General features: G+C 39.8%; 1 long non-coding RNA gene across 1 annotated transcript in view; it reads right to left on the bottom strand.

Moving 5' to 3' along the window:
• LOC110265601 overlaps positions 1 to 18,045 on the bottom strand; it is a 22,855-nt gene extending 4,810 nt beyond the window's left edge. Inside the window, exons 1-2 of the long non-coding RNA XR_002351765.1 lie at positions 17,874 to 18,045; positions 1,115 to 1,119 (exon numbers count right to left, since the gene is read on the bottom strand). This is a non-coding gene — a long non-coding RNA (uncharacterized LOC110265601). The remainder of the gene's footprint in view (positions 1 to 1,114; positions 1,120 to 17,873) is intronic.

The following is an 18,275-nucleotide window of genomic DNA, read 5'->3' as shown; positions in this document are numbered from 1 at the left end:
TCTAATTAATCTAATTAATCAGTTGAACACTGGTTGAACCCCGGTCAAACCATTGAACCAATAAACCAGTCATTCTACTGATTTTTTGACCGATTTGGTTCTCGCAACCTTAAAAAATCTCATCCTCACTCTCTTTTTCTCTAGTTATATTTGTTATTCTCACTTGGTAAATAAGAGTATGGTAAAAGGAAAAAAGGTATTTATATATAAAGAGGGGGATGGGAAAGCACATTGGAAGAGGTGAAGAGATAAGGTTGGATTAATTACTATTACTCTACCCTATATGTCATGCTGATCCACTAATTAATTTGCTTGGTCATCAAAGTAAAATTTAAGCATATGGTTAAAAGAAAGGGTGATTTTTGGCCAAGAGATAAAAGTGGATGAAAAAGTATGAGCCATAAATGATTAGGATAGGATAATCTCACTTATAATCATCTTAATTAATTTACTGCATGGTAAATTAATATATGGTGAAAAAAAACGGAGAAAAGATAGTGAGTCTAGTCATAATAAAGTGGATAATTACTAAAGTGGTAATTTTCTAACCGCTTGCTTCTACCGTATTTCGATAAAACAGATATCCATATTGGTACAGGCAATATTGGTACTGCATATTATTTTTGCTCCAAAATACCACTAAATAATTTTAGAGAGAATAAACAGGTTAAGAAATACCCATGAGATTATATTATTGGTTGACTTTCATATTGCTAGTCATTTGTGACTGATGTAAGGCCAAACATCGGTTAGAAATTTCCTTAATAAGAATTGCGTTGTGAATATAGCCCCAATCAACAATTACGGCCCACAATCAAAGTTTAAAATAAAGATTGTCATAATTCGAAACAAAATAACTGGCAGTTTTAAATTCCGGGTCGTCTTCCCTCGAACTAGTAATTAGGTATACACACTTTTGGTTGAGAAATAAGGGGGGTTTTCAAGCATGGAATGGAAATGTAAAAAAAACTAAAAAAAATGAACTACAGTGGCTCAAAAGACAACTAATGCAAATTAGAAGAAAATGAGGTCAAAACTAGTGAAAATGTGATAAATGTATAAAAGAGCCTTGACTTGGAAATGAGTGTTAAGGAATCATATCCTATGTCATAACCACAACTATGGCAATTTTGACGAGTTAATCTCACTTCGTTAACCCCTAACATCGAGGAGTAAGTTAAGCGAGCATAATTAACCTTAATCCACAAATCCTAGCTAACTTACTAATTAACTTAGTAAAAAGCTAGCGTTAGTGGAAAAAAGAGTAACTAACAACCCAAAATTACCATTAAATGTCGGACATTATGACTCTAGTATCCTAGTTACTCATTTCCCAAGGCAAAAGGTGAAATTCTACGCAAAATTCATAATTGGCATTTTCACAAACACTTGGTGGGTATAAAAGAAAAACATGAAAAATTGCAAAATATAATGAAAACTATGACCTAACTATGCACAAAATCAACAATAGAAACTTAATCAAGCATATATAAATCATAAAACACAAGATCATCAACAAAAGATTCAAGAAATCAAAATTGGATATACTAACAAAGTAACTTCAACTATGAGAAAGTGTAGCAAGAGTAGTGTAATCAAAGAGAGAATTAAAGATTACTTACAATGAGATAAGCAATTATCTAAGATCAAAATTGAGAATAGAAATTTCTACTATAAACCCTAACAAAACCCTAAAACTAACCTAAATCTAACTAAAACTATCTAATATGGTGTGTAATAATGTGTAATGGTCCTCCTCTTCATATGGAATGTTGCCCCTTTGATATAGCTTCTATTCAGCTTCAAGACTTCTAAAATTGGGCCAAGAGGCCCCCAAAATAGCGAGCAACGTAACTTTTTAACGATGTCATGCGTCAGGACTTGTGCCTATGCACAAGGTTGTGTGCGTACGCATACTAGAGTGTGCGTTTCTCCTTTGTTTTTTTCATGAAATCTTCCATTTTGCATGCTTTCTTCCACTTTTACCTTGCCATTCTTGCCCATTGGACCTGAAATCACTCAACAAATCATATCACGGCATCGAATGGAATAAAAGTAGAAATAAAATTGATTAATTTAAGCATAAAAAAGCATGTTTTCATATTTAGGCACAATTTAGAAAGAAATCACAAAAGTATGCTATTCAAGTGAATAAATGCGGGTTTATGTGATGAAATCTACTAAATTCAAGCCAAAATTTACCATCAAATATGGATTCATCAATTCTCTCACACTTAAACAATAGCATGTCTCATGCTAATCATAAACAAAGGAAGAAGATCAAAGGGCAAACAACTTATTGAATGAAACTATCTATATCATGCAAGTATACTAATGGATGCTATCTATTTCTATCTATACTATAGTTTCCTATTGATTTGAAAAAACAAATAAACAAATTTCCAAGAAAGCATATAGACAATTAGGACTAAAACAAAGAAATCTTGCAATGTAATCACAATCTAAAGAATTTATTCTAGTTTTTAAAATAAAGCAACTTGCAAGATAACACAAAATAAGAGGTAGAGACATGGACTTGAGCAATCGAATCCCTCACCGGATGTGTATACACTCTAGTCGTTTAGTGTTTAGGATTTAATCACTCAAGTCTCCTCCAATCATACTTTCTAGGATTTGTTATTCATCTAACAATCAACAAATATTTGATGCATGAATACAAATGTCATGAGGTCTTCGAGGGTTGTAATCGGGTTAGGGTTAAGGTGAGATAAATATGGTTAAGTGGACTAAGAAATTGAATCTTTGATTAGTTTAAGTATCCCACCTAACTTATATCAATTTAATCACTAAAATGAATTCTAACTACCCATTACACTCTTTTTACACACATTCATGCATTGGTTATCATTCAAATCACATGCACTTCTTATTCATTTTTCTTTTCTTTGAGGTAACTTTTGTCCCCTTTTTGTTAAATTTTTTATTTTATTATTATTATTTTTATTTTCCTATTTCTTTTCTTCACTAAGACAAATGCAAATGGTTAAAACAATTGACATATGAATGTGCAGCTATTTTCCTAAAATTTTTCAATGAAGTATCCAAAATAAACTTTTTCATTCACTACCAATATTTTTTCAGAATTTTTCCACACTTGAATGAAACACACACCTCAACCTAAGCTAATCAAAGATGCAATTCAAGGTTATTCATGGTTTTCACTTATGGTTAGTGATGTGGTAACAATTGGAAGAAAAGGGGATGAAAAAACTCAAAAGTGGCTCACAATGATAGATATAAGGGTTTGGCTATATGGGTTAGTGAACTTTAATTTAAAGAGCCTCAATCATGCTAAATAAATTCAAAATATCAAACATCAAAAATAAAGAATTAAGTAAATCTAAGATCACAATCATAGAAGGAGCATAGCACACAAGAATAAAATAGTGGTTCAAATGTGCAACCACACATTATAAGCTCAACAACTCAGAAAGTTGTTTGTTCTATCTCTCTTCTATTTTCTACAAAATAATTCAAGCAAGTTCAAAAGCAATTTTTCAAATCAAATCAATGGAACACCCTAAAAAATATTTCTTGAAAATTTCTTTTGTTTTCAACAAATTTATCTCCTATGTATGTATCTATGTTGTGTTGGATGCAATTTCAAAAATTTCTACTTCTTTTCCTGATTTCCACTATTCAAAAATTGTAACGACCCAATTTCTGGTACATCATGATCATACTAGAAACTGAGCGCTACCAACTTGTCTACCTAATTATTATTTATTATTTCTTATATGAGCCTAATTCGTTATTAAAAGCGTAGTTATTTTATGAGGCTAAACTAGACTCTATACTCACCTAGTCCCTCTAAACTACTAAAGCGAGGAAAAGTACATTCTAAGTCTTAAAAACTCAAGTCAGGTGGAACGTCATTGTTCCGAGGGTTACCTAAAACTGTAGGTCGATCTCGGATGAGATCTTCTGTGATGATCGGAGATGATGTATCCGGCTGTGAGTGGAGGCCGGAGCTGTCGTATCCGACTTGTTGAACTTGGCTGCACTGCTGATCCTTCACCACCGGAGGGTGGGGGGTACCTGCAAGGGACTCCGATGCTTAAGTTAGCAAGGGTATTAAGCAGATTTTTAGTAGAATCAGAGTCTGACTTATACCTGGGTGCTCCAGTATATTTATAATGGTGTGGAGTGACCTTCTTAGATAAGATAAGTTAGTTATCTTATCTTATCTTATCTTATCTTTGAGTGAGGTCATCTTATCTTCAAGGGAACCGCCCTTATCTCTATAGGCTTGGGCCGCCTTTGGATTTGGGTCGTGTTCCTCTATTCGGGCCCTTTATTGGGCTTTCTGGTCAATTTGACCGAGCTCTTCGAGAAGAGGTCAGATAGTCTGACCTGAAGAGGTCGGTCGCTTTGTTGCTAAACATTTCGGGTCGGACAACTCGACCCAGGGTGTGAACAGTGCCCCTGCTCGAGCTCGGTCTTTCTGTTGAGGTCGATTCTTAGTTTTAGGACTTCGATCCTTCTCTAGTGAAGCCGAACTCGAGCATTTTATCGACTTCTTCTTTGTAGAGTTCTCCTTTGAATGCGGAACATTTTCTTTTGAATTTTATTCTTTTGAAAACGCGCGTCTCCTTGCTTTGGGAATGCGCGAGGGTTTAATAACCTCAATAATTCTTTTAATGCTCCGTTTCTTCGTTCATTTTGAACTTTTCACAAAAACGGTTTCTCTTCTCTGTGTTTTTGCCGTAACTTCCCCCTTTCTTTCTCACTTTCTGTTTTCGTTTGAAATTTGCCTTTTCGCATTTCTCCTTGTGATGTTGTTTGGTGATTGTTGGTGCTTTCTTTGTTCTGAAAGGCGATTCCGGATTCTATCTTTCCGTCCTCGATCTCCTTCGAAGCTTTCTCCTTTTTCCAGGTTAGTTTTTCTTTCTGCTTTTTTACTTCTTTTGCTTTGCCTTCGGTTCTTGGTAAAGTTTTGGTTTTGCTTGAATGCATGTTTTGGAAAGCTTGAATCTTTTTGCATCGTCGTGCTCGCTTGTCGCTGTGCTGCATGTTTTTTTGGTTTTTATGAACCTGTTTACTTTACCCAAAAGGTTGCTCCTTTTGATGATTTTTGCTATGTTGATGATTTTACTAATGATCCTTTGTAGAAAGTAACGATTTTTTCTAGCGGCTCGTTTTGATTTTCTTCGTGAACTTTGTTTGTTTGGGGTGTTTATTTTCTGCAAAAGGTGGCGTCTTTGATGACTTCTTCTTGATACTTTGGTTGCTTGGTAGTCCCGTCTGCGACTGTGAATTTTGGGAGGTAGTAATTTTGATGACTTTATTTGATTTGTAGCTCGTGGCTTTCTTATCAGAGTGTTATCTTCCTGTTAGGACGTGTAGAGATGTAGACTTGTAGGTTTTCCTGAGTCCTTGTTCCATAACTTGCCTCCAAAAGGTGCCCCTGGATCTTTAGTGTGGGTCCTGGGGTTTCCTTTTGTTGCTTGTATTGCTCTGTGTCATGCTTGTCCGAGCTGTTCTGATATAGTTTGTTTTTGACTTTATCCGAGATGTTTGGGTTAGTAATCTATTTTCTTCTTTTCTTGCTGTAGGAATAGTTGACCTCATGTCTTCTCGCAAGAATATTGTTGAGACATCTTCCCAAGTCCCTGAGGGCATGGCTGATTGGGTGGATTCGATGGTTCTTTTGTGTGTTTATTTGGTTGATTCCGAATTTTGTCAGCAGCTTAGGCAATTTCATAGAGTTTGTAGTAGTGGTAGTGAGGAAAAGAATTATGAGCTTGTACCCCCCACTCCTGAAGAGAGAGTTTGTTTCTCTACTCGAGTTGCTGGAGACCGTCATTTTTTCTATGCATACGATTTCTTTTTTGGCCAGATGAATATCACCATTCCTTTTACTCCTTTTGAGACCAACCTGTTGTGGTCTTGCAATGTAGATCCATCCCAACTTCACCCTAATTCTTGGGGTTTTATAAAGATCTTTCAATTGTTGTGTCGTGAATTTGACGTCCCTGCTTCACAATTCCTTTTCTTTTATTTGTTTGTCTTGACAAAACCTGGGGTAGTGAAGAAAAATGCTGCCTGGGTTTCTTTCCGAGCTTCGCAAGGGAAGAAAGTTTTTTCTATGTATGACGAGTCATTTCGTGATTTTAAGAACTATTTCTTCAAGGTCCGAGCTATTGAAGGAGCTCGTCCCTTTTTTCTAGATGAGAATGATGAGCCCACTTTTCCTTTAGAGTGGCAAAAGAACGTTGTTGTGTCGAGGTATTCCTAGGAGATGTTGGACGAGGTCGAGCAGGCCTTTGTGACTGTGTTGGAGGAGAATTGGGGGGAGCCTCGCTATCTTGATACCAAGAAATTCTTAAGGGACCCCTCACTCCTCCGAGATGAGTTGGGTAGTGTTCAATTTTGGCTTTCCTTGTTTTGTCGAGTTTATTTCTTTACGAGCTCTTTTTTTATTTGTAACTTGGTTTCCTGCTGTGATGTTTTGTTTGGCATAGATGATTAAGAATAATGAATCTATGAAGGCTTTAAAAGGGCGAGGAAAGCTACTGTAGTCCAAAATGTTTCGGCCAAGGCGGCCGGGGAGGGATCGTCCCAGGTTCAGTCGAAGCCGGCCGTACCGAGCTCACCGAGGGCGAGGAAGGTAATTCATACTCCCCGGGCTCATTTGGTTGATCCTCCTCAAGCTTCTGTTGCTACTTCTGGTGCTCCTCCAAACAAAAAACAAAAAAAATTGAGCCTTTCAACCTTGATGCCCCTGACTTTGACACGGTTGAGTTTGTAAATCAGCAGATTGGTCCTTATGGTACCGTCCCTACCGACGATGTCTCTCTCCTTCGCCACCTGGATTTTATTACTCGGAGTAGCGTTAGGATGGCACATATAGGAGCTGCCCTATACCGCACGGCCCAAGACCTCCCTCTTCATGCTACCAAAGCTTTGATGGAGGAGGCTAAGCGGGAGTTTGACAGGATGAAGGGTTTGAAGGAGGAGCTTCAAGTGAAGGTGACCAAGCTAGAGAAGGAGCTGGAGGGCGAAAAGGCTAGTTCTATTGCTTTGGTGGCTTCAGTGAGATTGGCTGAGGATACAGCATTGAGGCACAAGGAGAGCTATGTCACATCCTATCGTGAGGTAATGCGTCTTAGGGAGAAACTGGAATCGGCCCGGGCTGATTATGCCAAGCTCCAGGGTCACCTTGTAGGCAGCGTTAATGCTGCTTATGAGAACTTGAAGGAGCAGGTTTGAGTTCATACACCCGAGGTCGATCTTACTTCCTTCAGTCTGGACAATATTGTAAAGGATGGCAAGATTGTCCCTGACGACCCTGATGACAATGATGTTGAACCTCCCTCTGTGCCTGCTCCCAAAGCCTCTGTGGTGTCGACTTCTGCAGTTCCTTCAGCTGAGGTCGGTCATCCCGTGTCAGATCTTGAATCAGGATGATGGGACCGTGGATGCTGTGCCCATTCAGACTCGCCCTCCTTCACCTCGTGCTGATGCTGCCGAGAAGCCTTCTGATGTTAACTGAATTTTCTAACTGCTTGTGTAGATTGCCCGACTTGTGGGCTTTTTTAAACTTTTTTATTTTGTAAGTGATGTTGCTGATTGTTGACACTTTTTCAATTGCTTGTTTAGCAACTTCGTTTTGAAAAAAAAATAGCTTCCAAGTTCTTGGGGCTGATTTGGGTAGCCTTTTTGAAGAAATAGTTTTATTAGAACTTCATGCTTTGAACATCATGTCGGTCTTTATCTTTCTTGGTACCTTTTTTGGGTTTTTGGTAGTGCTGGAGCCTTGTTGCTCGACCTCTTTGGATTGCTTTTGTACTTGTGGCTTTGATTCCTTTGAGGCTTCTGAAGTTATTTCTAGTAATCCTGTTTTGTTTGGACCTTTTATGAGGTCTCTGTCAAGTATTACTTTTCTTTTATAACTTTAGCATTTTATGTGGACCGACTTCATCATGTCGGGTCCTTCTAGGTTATTTTGTAATCCTCTTTCTTGGACCTTGTGCAGGTCTCTTTCAGGGATTACTTATAACTTTATGTTTTGGGCCGACTTCGTCATGTCGGGCCCTTCTAAGTTATTTTTGTAATCCTCTTTCTTGGACCTTGTGTAGGTCTCTTTCAGGGATTACTTATAACTTTATGTTTTGGGCCGACTTCGTCATGTCGGGCCCTTCTAAGTTATTTTTTTAATCCTCTCTTCTTGGACCTTGTGCAGGTCTCTTTCAGGGATTACTTCTATAACTTTACGTTTTGGGCCGACTTTGTCATGTCGGGCCCTTCTAAGTTATTTTTGTAATCCTCTTTCTTGGACTTTGTGCAGGTTTCTTTCAGGGATTACTTCTATAACTTTATGTTTTGGGCCAACTTCGTCATGTCGTGCCCTTCTAAGTTATTTTTGTAATCCTCTTTCTTGGACCTTGTGCAGGTCTCTTTTAGGGATTACTTCTATAACTTTATGTTTTGGGCCGACTTCGTCGTGTCATGCCCTTCTAAGTTATAGTAATCCTCTTTTATAGGGTTGGCGAGGCCTCTTTCCAGGGTTTACTTATAACTTTGGTCGACTGGTCCGACTTCTTAACGTCGGCCAGTCTTTAAGTTATTATTTAGCAATCCATCTTATCAAGACCACGTCAGGTTCTTTCTCCGGATCACTTTTGATAACTTCTTGCATTATTCTGTTTTCATCTTTGCCGATTTGTAGAAGTTGGGTTTAATCCTTGTTTAGTCAACCTTTAGATGAATTTGGTTTTCATTTCTGTTGGTCTTTATCGTGATCGTGCAGTGAATTTGTTTTTCACTTTCTGCCGATCTGTTGCTTTATAATTGGACGATGAATGTTTCAGATTAATGCGTCTTGAAAACTTGTAGAACATCTAATATATTTTATTTAAAAGAAAATGCAAATATGTACATGCGGAGTTTTTATCCTTTTAAATTGGATAATTTGTGGATCTCAGCTTGGTGCCTCATTAAAAAACTTTTTCAGAAAAAAGAGCGCATCTTATGCTGAGATCCTTTACCATCCCTAGCTATAGTACCTTCTTAGGTTGCAGGCATGCCACGACCTAGGAAGCTCTCGTCCATCGAGTTCGGACAGTCTGTAATAGCCCTTCCCAAGTACTTCTATGATTCGGTAGGGTCCTTTCCAGTTTGCTGCCAGCTTTCCTTCTCTAGGTCGAGTTGTTCCGATATCATTTCGGATTAGGATGAGATCATTCTTAGTGAAACCTCGTGGCACTACCTTTTGATTATATCTGGAAGCCATTCGACTTTTTAGTGCTTCTTCCTTGATCCGAGCTCTCTCTTGGACTTCAGAAAGTAGATCGAGTTCTTCCCTTTGAAGTTGGGGGTTGGCTTCTTCATTATAGTGGATCACTCTAGGCGACCCTTCTTCGATCTCTACTAGGATCATTGCCTCCATTCCGTATGCTAACCAGAAGGGTGATTCCTTTGTGGTAGAATGTGGCATTGTTCGATATGCCCATAGGACTTGTGGGAGCTCTTCAGCCCAGGCTCACTTTTACGTCCTGTAATCTCCGTTTTAGCCCAGCCAATACCACTTTGTTGGCAGCTTCAGTTTGTCCATTGGCTTGGGGATGCTCTACGGAAGTGAACTGGTGTTTTATATTCAAGTCGGCCACTAAAATTCCGAAGCATGCATCTGTGAATTGGGTGCCATTGTCTATGGTGATGGACTATGGGACCCCGAACCTTGTGACAATATTTCTATATAGGAATTTTCGACTTCTTTGAGCAGTGGCACAAGCTAGGGGTTCCGCCTCGATCCACTTTGTAAAGTAGTCTACCCCTACTATGAGGAATTTAACTTGTCCCGATCCTTGAGGGAAGGGTCCGAGAAGGTCGAGTCCCCATTTTGCAAATGGCCATGGTGAGGTCACACTGATGAGTTCCTCTGGTGGGGCGATGTGAAAGTTGGCATGTTTTTGGCATGGTAGACATGTCTTTACAAACTCTGTAGCTTCCTTTTGTAGAGTTAGCCAATAAAATCTTGCCCGGAGTACTTTTTTGGTGAGAGCTTGTGCTCCGAGATGATTGCCACAAATGCCACTGTGTACTTCTTCTAAAACTTCCTTTGTGCTGGAAGTCGGAACACATTTTAACAGAGGTATTGAAATGCCTCTCTTGTATAGAGTATTGTTTATGATGGTGTAATGTTGCGCCTCTTGTTTTAACATCTTTGCCTCCTTTTCATCTGTAGGGAGTGCTTCTGCTTTGAGGTAGTTAATTTTGGGAGCCATCCATCCTTGATTTTGACCTGTTATGGCTAGGACTTTTTCTTCTTCCGAGATTGACGGACTCTGCAGTATTTCTTGGATGAGGCTTCTATTATTGCCCCTTGGTTCTGTGCTGGCTAGCTTTAAGAGTGCGTCAGCTCGGGCATTCTGTTCGCGGGGTATGTGGCGGATCTCATATTCCCGGAGTTATCCGTGCTGTTCCCTAGTTTTACCCAGGTACTTTTTCAAAGTGGGATCCTTGGCTTGGTAGCTCCTTATTATTTGTGAAGTGACCACCTGTAAGTCGCTGAAGATAATGAGTTTTTGAGCTCCGACCTCTTTAGCCAGCTTCAAACCAGCTAGTAGTGCCTCATATTCAGCTTGGTTATTTGAGGCAGGGAACCTGAATTTGAGGGAAAGTTCAATTTGAGTTCCTTGGTTGCTTTTAATTATCACACCTGCACCGCTTCCAGTCTTATTTGAGGAACCGTCCATGTAGAGATCCCATTCTGTGGGGGTTTTCGGGGTGTTTGTAAATTCTGCAATGAAGTCAGCTAAGTATTGTGATTTGATGGCTGTCCGAGCTTCGTATTGAAGGTCAAATTCGGACAACTCGACTGCCCATTGCAAGATTCTGCCTGCTAGATCTGTTTTCTGCAATATCCCTTTTATGGGCTGGTTTGTTCGAACCTTAATGGTGTGACCTTGGAAGTACGGACGAAGTCGTTGAGATGTTAGTATGAGAGCATAAGCAAATTTCTCTATTTTTTGGTAGTTCAGCTCGGACCCTTGTAGTGCTTTACTGATGAAGTATACAGGTTGTTGCCCCTTGTCGTCTTCTCGAACTAGTGCTGGGGCTACTGCCCGCCTTCCTACTGCGAGGTACAATATGAGTGGTTCTCCTTCCCGTGGTCGAGTTAGGATTGGTGGTTGTCCCAGGAATCTTTTGAAATCTTGGAAGGCTTGCTCGCACTCCGTTGTCCATTCAAACTTCTTTTCCTTCCTTAGAATGGTGTAGAAGGGAAGAGATCTTATTGCCGATCCTGCTAGAAATCTGGACAAGGCTACCAACCTCCCGTTGAGTTGTTGTACCTCTTTGACACAAGTCGGACTCTTCATGTCGAGTATGGCCCGGAATTTATCCGGGTTTACCTCGATTCCTCTTTGTGTGAGCAAAAAACCCAAGAATTTGCCAGCTTCTACTGCGAAGGTGCATTTTGCAGGATTGAGTCGCATGCCATGCCTTCTTATAGTGTCAAATACTTGGATCAGGTCGAACAATAGCGTCTCTTCACTTTGTGTCTTTATTAACATGTCGTCCACATAAACTTCCATGATTTTTCTGATGTGATCCGCACAGACCTTATTCATTAATCTTTGATAAGTAGCTCCTGTGTTTTTAAGACCGAAAGGCATGACGATGTAGCAGTAGTTTGCCTTTGGGGTTAAGAATGAAGTTTTTTCTTGATCGGGTGGATACATTGGGATTTGGTTGTATCCCGAGTATGCATCCATAAACGAGAGGTATTTATATCCAGAGCAGGCATCTACCAGAGCGTCGATACTTGGGAGTGGATAAGGATCTTTTGGGCAGGCTTTGTTGAGATCAGTGTAATCGGTGCACATTCGCCACTTCCCATTTGATTTTTTCACCAAGACGATGTTAGCTAGCCATAGTGGATACTTGACTTCTCTTATGAATCCTGCTTCTAGTAAAGCTTGTACCTGCTCTTCCACTGCTTGGGATCGTTTTGGTCCGAGCTTTCTTCGCCTTTGTTATACTGGCTGAGATCCTGGGTATACCGCCAACTTGTGGCACATTAATTTGGGGTCTATACCCGACATGTCTGCAGCTTTCCATGCAAAGAGGTCGACATTGTCTCGTAAGAACTGTATGATTGATTCTTTTATATCTCTCTTTAGGTTAGTACCAATATTGGTTGTTTTGTCTGGGGTATCTCGGATCCGGACTTTTTCTATTTCACCTTCGGGTTGTGGGCGGAGCCCTTCCCGCCTCAGGACTTTACCGAGTTCGATTGTGTGGAATTCTTCTCCTCTGCCTCTGAGATTTAGGCTTTCATTATAACAGCGGCGCGCCTTCTTCTGGTCTGCTGTTATTGTAGCTATCCATTCTGTAGTTAGGAATTTCATGCACAGATGTGGAGTCGAGACTATTGCGCCGAGCTGATTTAATGTTGTCCGACCTATCAGGGTGTTGTAGGCAGACTTTACGTCGACCACTATGTAGTCTATTTTGAGTGTTCTGGACTGATTTCCCTTTCCGAAGGTTGTATGCAATGAGATGTATCCAAGTGGCTGCATTGGGGTGTTTCCTAGTCCGAACAGACTGTTCGGGTATGCTCTAAGTTCTTTTTCTTCTAAGCCGAGTTTGTCAAAGGCAGTTTTGAACAAGATGTCGGCGGAGCTTCCTTGGTCTATCAGTGTACGGTGGAGATTTGTGTTTGCCAGTATAATGGTGATGACCATGGGATCGTCGTGTCCCGAGATGACACCGGATGTGTCTTCTTTAGTGAAGGTAATTGCAAGGATGTCGAGTGCTTCCTCCTTCCCCTCAACATGATATACTTCTTTGAGATATCTTTTTCTAGATGATTTGGAGATCCCTCCCCCTGCGAACCCTCCATGTATCATATGGACATATCTTTCTGGCGTACGAGGTGATCGCTCGGTTCGTCCGACATCCTCGTTCCTTCTTCTTTTCCTTTGCTCGTCATCCCGAGTGGCCAGGTACCGATCTAGTTTTCCCTCTCTTACTAATTTTTTTATGACATTTTTAAGTCAAAATATTCGTTGGTGGAACGCCCACGGACTCGATGGTATTCACAATATTCGGTCTGGTTTCCTCCTCCTTTTTTGCCTTTGAGTGGTCGTGCTGGGGGTATTTTTTCTGTGTGGCAGACTTCTTTATAGACATCCATAAGGGACACCCGAAGAGGGGTATAATTATGATATTTTTTAATTTTTTTCCCATGTCGATCTTCCTTCTTTTTGGACTCTTTATCCTTGTCCCGGGGGGGATAGGTGAATCCGGATTTTGAGGTTTCTCCTAGTCGAGAATTTTCTTCCATGTTAATATATTTCTCCACTCGTTCTTGCACTTCATTCAGAGATGTGTGGTATTTCTTTGATATAGATTGGCTAAAAGGTCTCTCTCGTAGGCCATTGATGAGGCCCATGATGGCGGCCTCTGTTGGTAGGCTTTGTATGTCTAGGCATGTTTTGTTGAATCTTTCCATGTGATTGCGAAGACTTTTCCGATCTCCTTACTTGATTCCTAATAGACTGGGGGCATGCTTAGCCTTATCTTTTTGGATGGAGAATCTGGCTAGGAACTTTTTGGCTAAGTCGTCAAAGCTTGAGATGGACCTAGGAGGTAGATTGTCGAACCATCTAATTGCTGTCTTTGTAAGAGTTGTTAGAAAGGCTTTGCAGCGAACTGCATCTGAGGCATCGGTGAGGTACATTCTACTTCTGAAATTACTGAGGTGATGGTTGGGATCTGTAGTGCCATCGTACAAAGCCATATCCGAAAGTTTGAAGTCCTTAGGGATTTTGGTCTTCATGATCTCCCTGATGAATGGATCTTGATCCTTGTGAGAGTTGTCCTTAGGGGTGGACCGAGTAGCTTTGGCTTTGAGATCGGCTTCGAGTTTTAGAAGTTTATCTTCTAATTCTAGAGGTCGCTTTACCTCCCTTTGTAGATCCTTCCCAACTTCTCGTTGATGCTGGGTTTCTTTTTCAAGTTGCTTTAAACGATCTTAAAGCGCTTCTATCACTCCCGAATTTGATGAGTTTTTGTCCCCGTTAGATTCCGGGGTATCATTCAGTATAATGTCCACATTTTTGTGCGGTGTTCTATCCTCTAGATTTGAATCGTGGTCGTTGTCATGGTCGTCCGCCATGGTGATGGGATGACTTCCAGGTTCTCCGGCAACGGCGCCAATATTCCGAGGGTTACCTGAAACTGTAGGTCGATCTCGGACGAGATCTTCTGTGATTATCGGAGATGATGTATCCGGCTGTGAGTGGAGGCCGGAGCTGTCATATCCGATTTATTAAACTTGGCTGCACTGCTGATCCTTCACCACCGGAGGGTGGGGGTACCTGCAAGGGACTCTGATACTTAAGTTAGCAAGGGTATTAAGCAGGTTTTTAATCGAATCAGAGTCTGAGTTATACTTGGGTGCTCCAGTGTATTTATAATGGTATGGAGTGACCTTCTTAGATAAGATAAGTTAGTTATCTTATCTTATCTTATCTTATTTTTGAGTGAGGTCATCTTATCTTCAAGGGAACCACCCTTATCTCTATAGGCTTGGGCCGCCTTTGGATTTGGGTCGTGTTCCTCTATTGGGCCCCTTATTGGGCTTTCTGGTCAATTTGGCCGAGGTCTTCGAGAAGAGGTCGGATAGTCTGACCTGAAGAGGTCGGTCGCTTTGTCGCTAAACATTTCGGGTCGGTAAACTCGACCCAGGGTGTGAACAGTGATCAAAAGGTAGAACATCATCTACTACTCTTCTGCACGATCAGACATTGCCATATGACATTTCTCTGATACCTTATCAAGTAGCGACACAACAGGAGTCTCGTACACAGGATTTAGGTTAAAGTTCACGTATAAACGGGGTGCAGATATTGGCTGGTCTCATAGTATATACATATAAACAGAGAACGAGATTCACCCTAGACTCAGAAGACTATCTAGAGCGGAATCCTTCTTGCGAACGGTCGTCAGTGAACTACGAAAGGATACTCATGCTTCCATCTGAAGGGGGAAGGGAGAGAGAAGGGGTAAGAACTGGGGAGTTCTTAGTAGGGCCGGGGTTATTAGTTAAGTTCATTAATTCTGTGTTGTTTAGCAGATGAATAGCAAAATACCGAGAAATAGTGAACAGAAGATACAGATAAATAGAGAAAATAGAGAAAACAGAAAGCAGAACACAAACAAAAGAATACAAGAAAATAAAACACAAATACAAAGAATAGAATACAAACTAACAAAGCATACATTCATTCAATAATCATAACAGAGGAAATGCACAACCAAGTATGATGCATGTTTATCCTATGCAGGCCATGAGCTCACGTGTCGGTTTACACCTTGCAGCCGGACATTACCTCGGAACAAGTCCCAGATATGTTTTCCCTTTGTGTCCTTAGTGCATACGTGTCATTGGTAAGAATACTACTCCTTCGTGACTACCGGCAGTCGGCACAAAGCTCGACCCCATAATATACACACAAGAGGAAATAGTGATCCTCAGTTCGTGGGCATCCCCGAGATCAACACACAAACAAAACAGAGTTCCTCAGTTCGTGGGTTTCCCAGAGATCAAAGATTATCAACAGTTCATGGGTTATTCCCGTAATCAATGATTATTAATTCATGGGTTTTTCATGCACACAAAATAGTTAATAGTTCGTAGGTTTCCCCAAGACCAATGATCATTCAGTTCGTAGGTACTTCTCGTATTTAACATTATTAGTTCGTGTGTTTTACTACTCTTCTCTCTCTGTCTTTTTACTCTACTCTGATTACTCTTTTCTCTGTATCTATATTACTCTTTTTCTCTTTACCTCTTTACTCTGGTCTGGTTACTCTATTTTCTCTTTGGTCAGTTGAGGGTTTGTGGATTTAAAGTTGTTCTTGATGTGATTTAGGTGGAAAAAGTGCATAAGGACCACCTGAAAGTATAACTGAATTTGGAGCAGCAAAACCAGGTAGGGTTTGACGAATTTAATCTTGATTGATTGTGTTTGAGTTGTTTAATTATGATATGGTTTGGCTGTGCTTGAAATTGATGATTTATATGAGTGATTCTTGTTGAAAATTTGATGAAAATTTGATGAAATTTGATGAAATTCAACCTATGAATTTGTGTTCTTGAGTGCACCTGGAAACCAAAACCCTAGGCCCTAAATTGGGGTTCAATTTGTGTTAAAATCATGTGGAAAAAGATGGGGTTTTAGTGGCTGGGAATTTATTATGAATTATGGTAAAAATCAGTTGCTGAAAAGACTGGAAAACGGGTAAAAACAGAGAAAGAATCTGAAGAATTTACGAAGAACACGAAGAACACTTTGAGTGTGATGAAGAACACTTTGAGTGTGATGAAGTAAATTTTTGGTGTTTGGGGGGTTATTTGGTAATTTCCAAAAGTTAGGGTGGTTAAAATAGAAATATTAAAAGTTACGGATGGTAAAAAGTAAATTTTAAAGGTTAAAAGTTAAAGTGGGGTGATTTTTGAAATTTTGATGATAAAATAATAAATAATAATAAAATATTAAATAATAATATTTAATTAAAAATAATATTTTAATAAAAATAATAAAATAATACGAAAAAGGCAGTTTTTTGTAAAAGCTTTAGAAAGACAACTTTAAGCTCTGATACCAAATTGTAACGACCAAATTTCTGGTACGTCATGATCATACTAGAAACTGAGCGCTACCAACTTGTCTACCTAATTATTATCTATTATTTATTATATGAGCCTGATTCTGTTTGTTAATCCAAACATTTAAAAAAGAAAAGTACCTCGTAAAATAACCACGCTTTTAACAACGAATCATGCTCATATAATAAATAATAGATAATAATTAGGTAGACAAGTTGGTAGCGCTCAATTTCTAGTATGATCATGACGTACCAAAAATTGTGTCGTTACTACTTTTTTTTTAAAACGTTTGGATTAATAAACAGAATCATTCATAATCAATTCACAAATAATAATAGATAAAACAGTTATAAACAACCACACATAAATACATCTCAAGCAGTTGATAACATTCCGTGATCCAGCCTTTATTAGACTATAGACTTTTAGTTAGAACACCCTTAGATATAGCTAAATAATATCTAGACACACACACACACACACACACACACAGACACACACACACACACACATATATATATATACAACATCCCAGGCCCTGACCTATTCAAGAAGTCCCTAAGCTGGCGCCCAGGCTAGCCTAGACTCTATACTCACCTAGTCCCTCTAAACTACTAAAGCGAGGGAATGTACGTTATAAGTCTTCAAAACTCAAGTCTGGACAAATGTCATCAAAAGGTGGAAGGTCGTCTACTACTCCTCTGCACGATCATACATTGCCATATGACGTCCCACTGGTACTCTATCAAGTAGCCACACAACAAGAGTCTCGTACACAGGATTTAGGCTAAAGTGCGCATACGAATGGGGTGCAGACGTTGGCTGGTCTCACAGTATATACATATAAACTGAGAATGAAATTCACCCTAGACTCAGAAGACTACCTAGAGCGGAATCCTTTTTGCGTATGATCGTCAGCGAACTACGGAAGGGAACTCATGCTTCCATCTGAAGGGGGGAAGGGAGAGAGAACGGGTAAGAGCTGGGGAGTTCTTAGTAGGGCCAGGGTTATTAGTTAAGTTTATTAATTTCGTGTTGTTTAGCAGACGAATAGCAAAATACTGAGAAACAGTGAATAGAAATTACAGATAAATAGAGAAAATAGAGAAAATAGAAAGCAGAACACAAACAAAAGAATACAAGAAAATAAAACACAAATACAAAGAATAGAATACAAATAAACAAAGCATACATTCATTCAACAATCATAACAGAAAAAATGTACAACCAAGTATGATGCATGTTTGTTCTATGCAGGCCATGAGCTCACATGTCAGTTTACACCCTGCAACTCAACATTACCTCGGAACAAGTCCCAGATATGGTTTCCCTTTGTGTCCTTCGTGCATACGTGTCGGTGGTTAAGAATACCACTCCTTCGTGACTACTGGTAGTCGGCGTAAGGCTTGACCCCTTAATATACGTACAAGGGGAAACAGTGATCCTTAGTTCATGGGCGTCCCCGAGATCAAAACACAAACAAAATACGATCCTCAGTTCGTGCATTTCCCCGAGGTCAATACACAACAAACACGATCCTCAATTCGTGGGTTTTTCCGAGATCAATACACAACAAACACAATCTTCATTTCGTGGGTTTCCCCGAGATCAATACACAACAGCACAGAGA

The sequence above is a fragment of the Arachis ipaensis genome, chromosome B08, assembly GCF_000816755.2.
Source record: "Arachis ipaensis cultivar K30076 chromosome B08, Araip1.1, whole genome shotgun sequence".
Classification (NCBI taxonomy): domain Eukaryota; kingdom Viridiplantae; phylum Streptophyta; class Magnoliopsida; order Fabales; family Fabaceae; genus Arachis; species Arachis ipaensis.
This window is presented reverse-complemented; position numbering and strand designations above follow the sequence as displayed.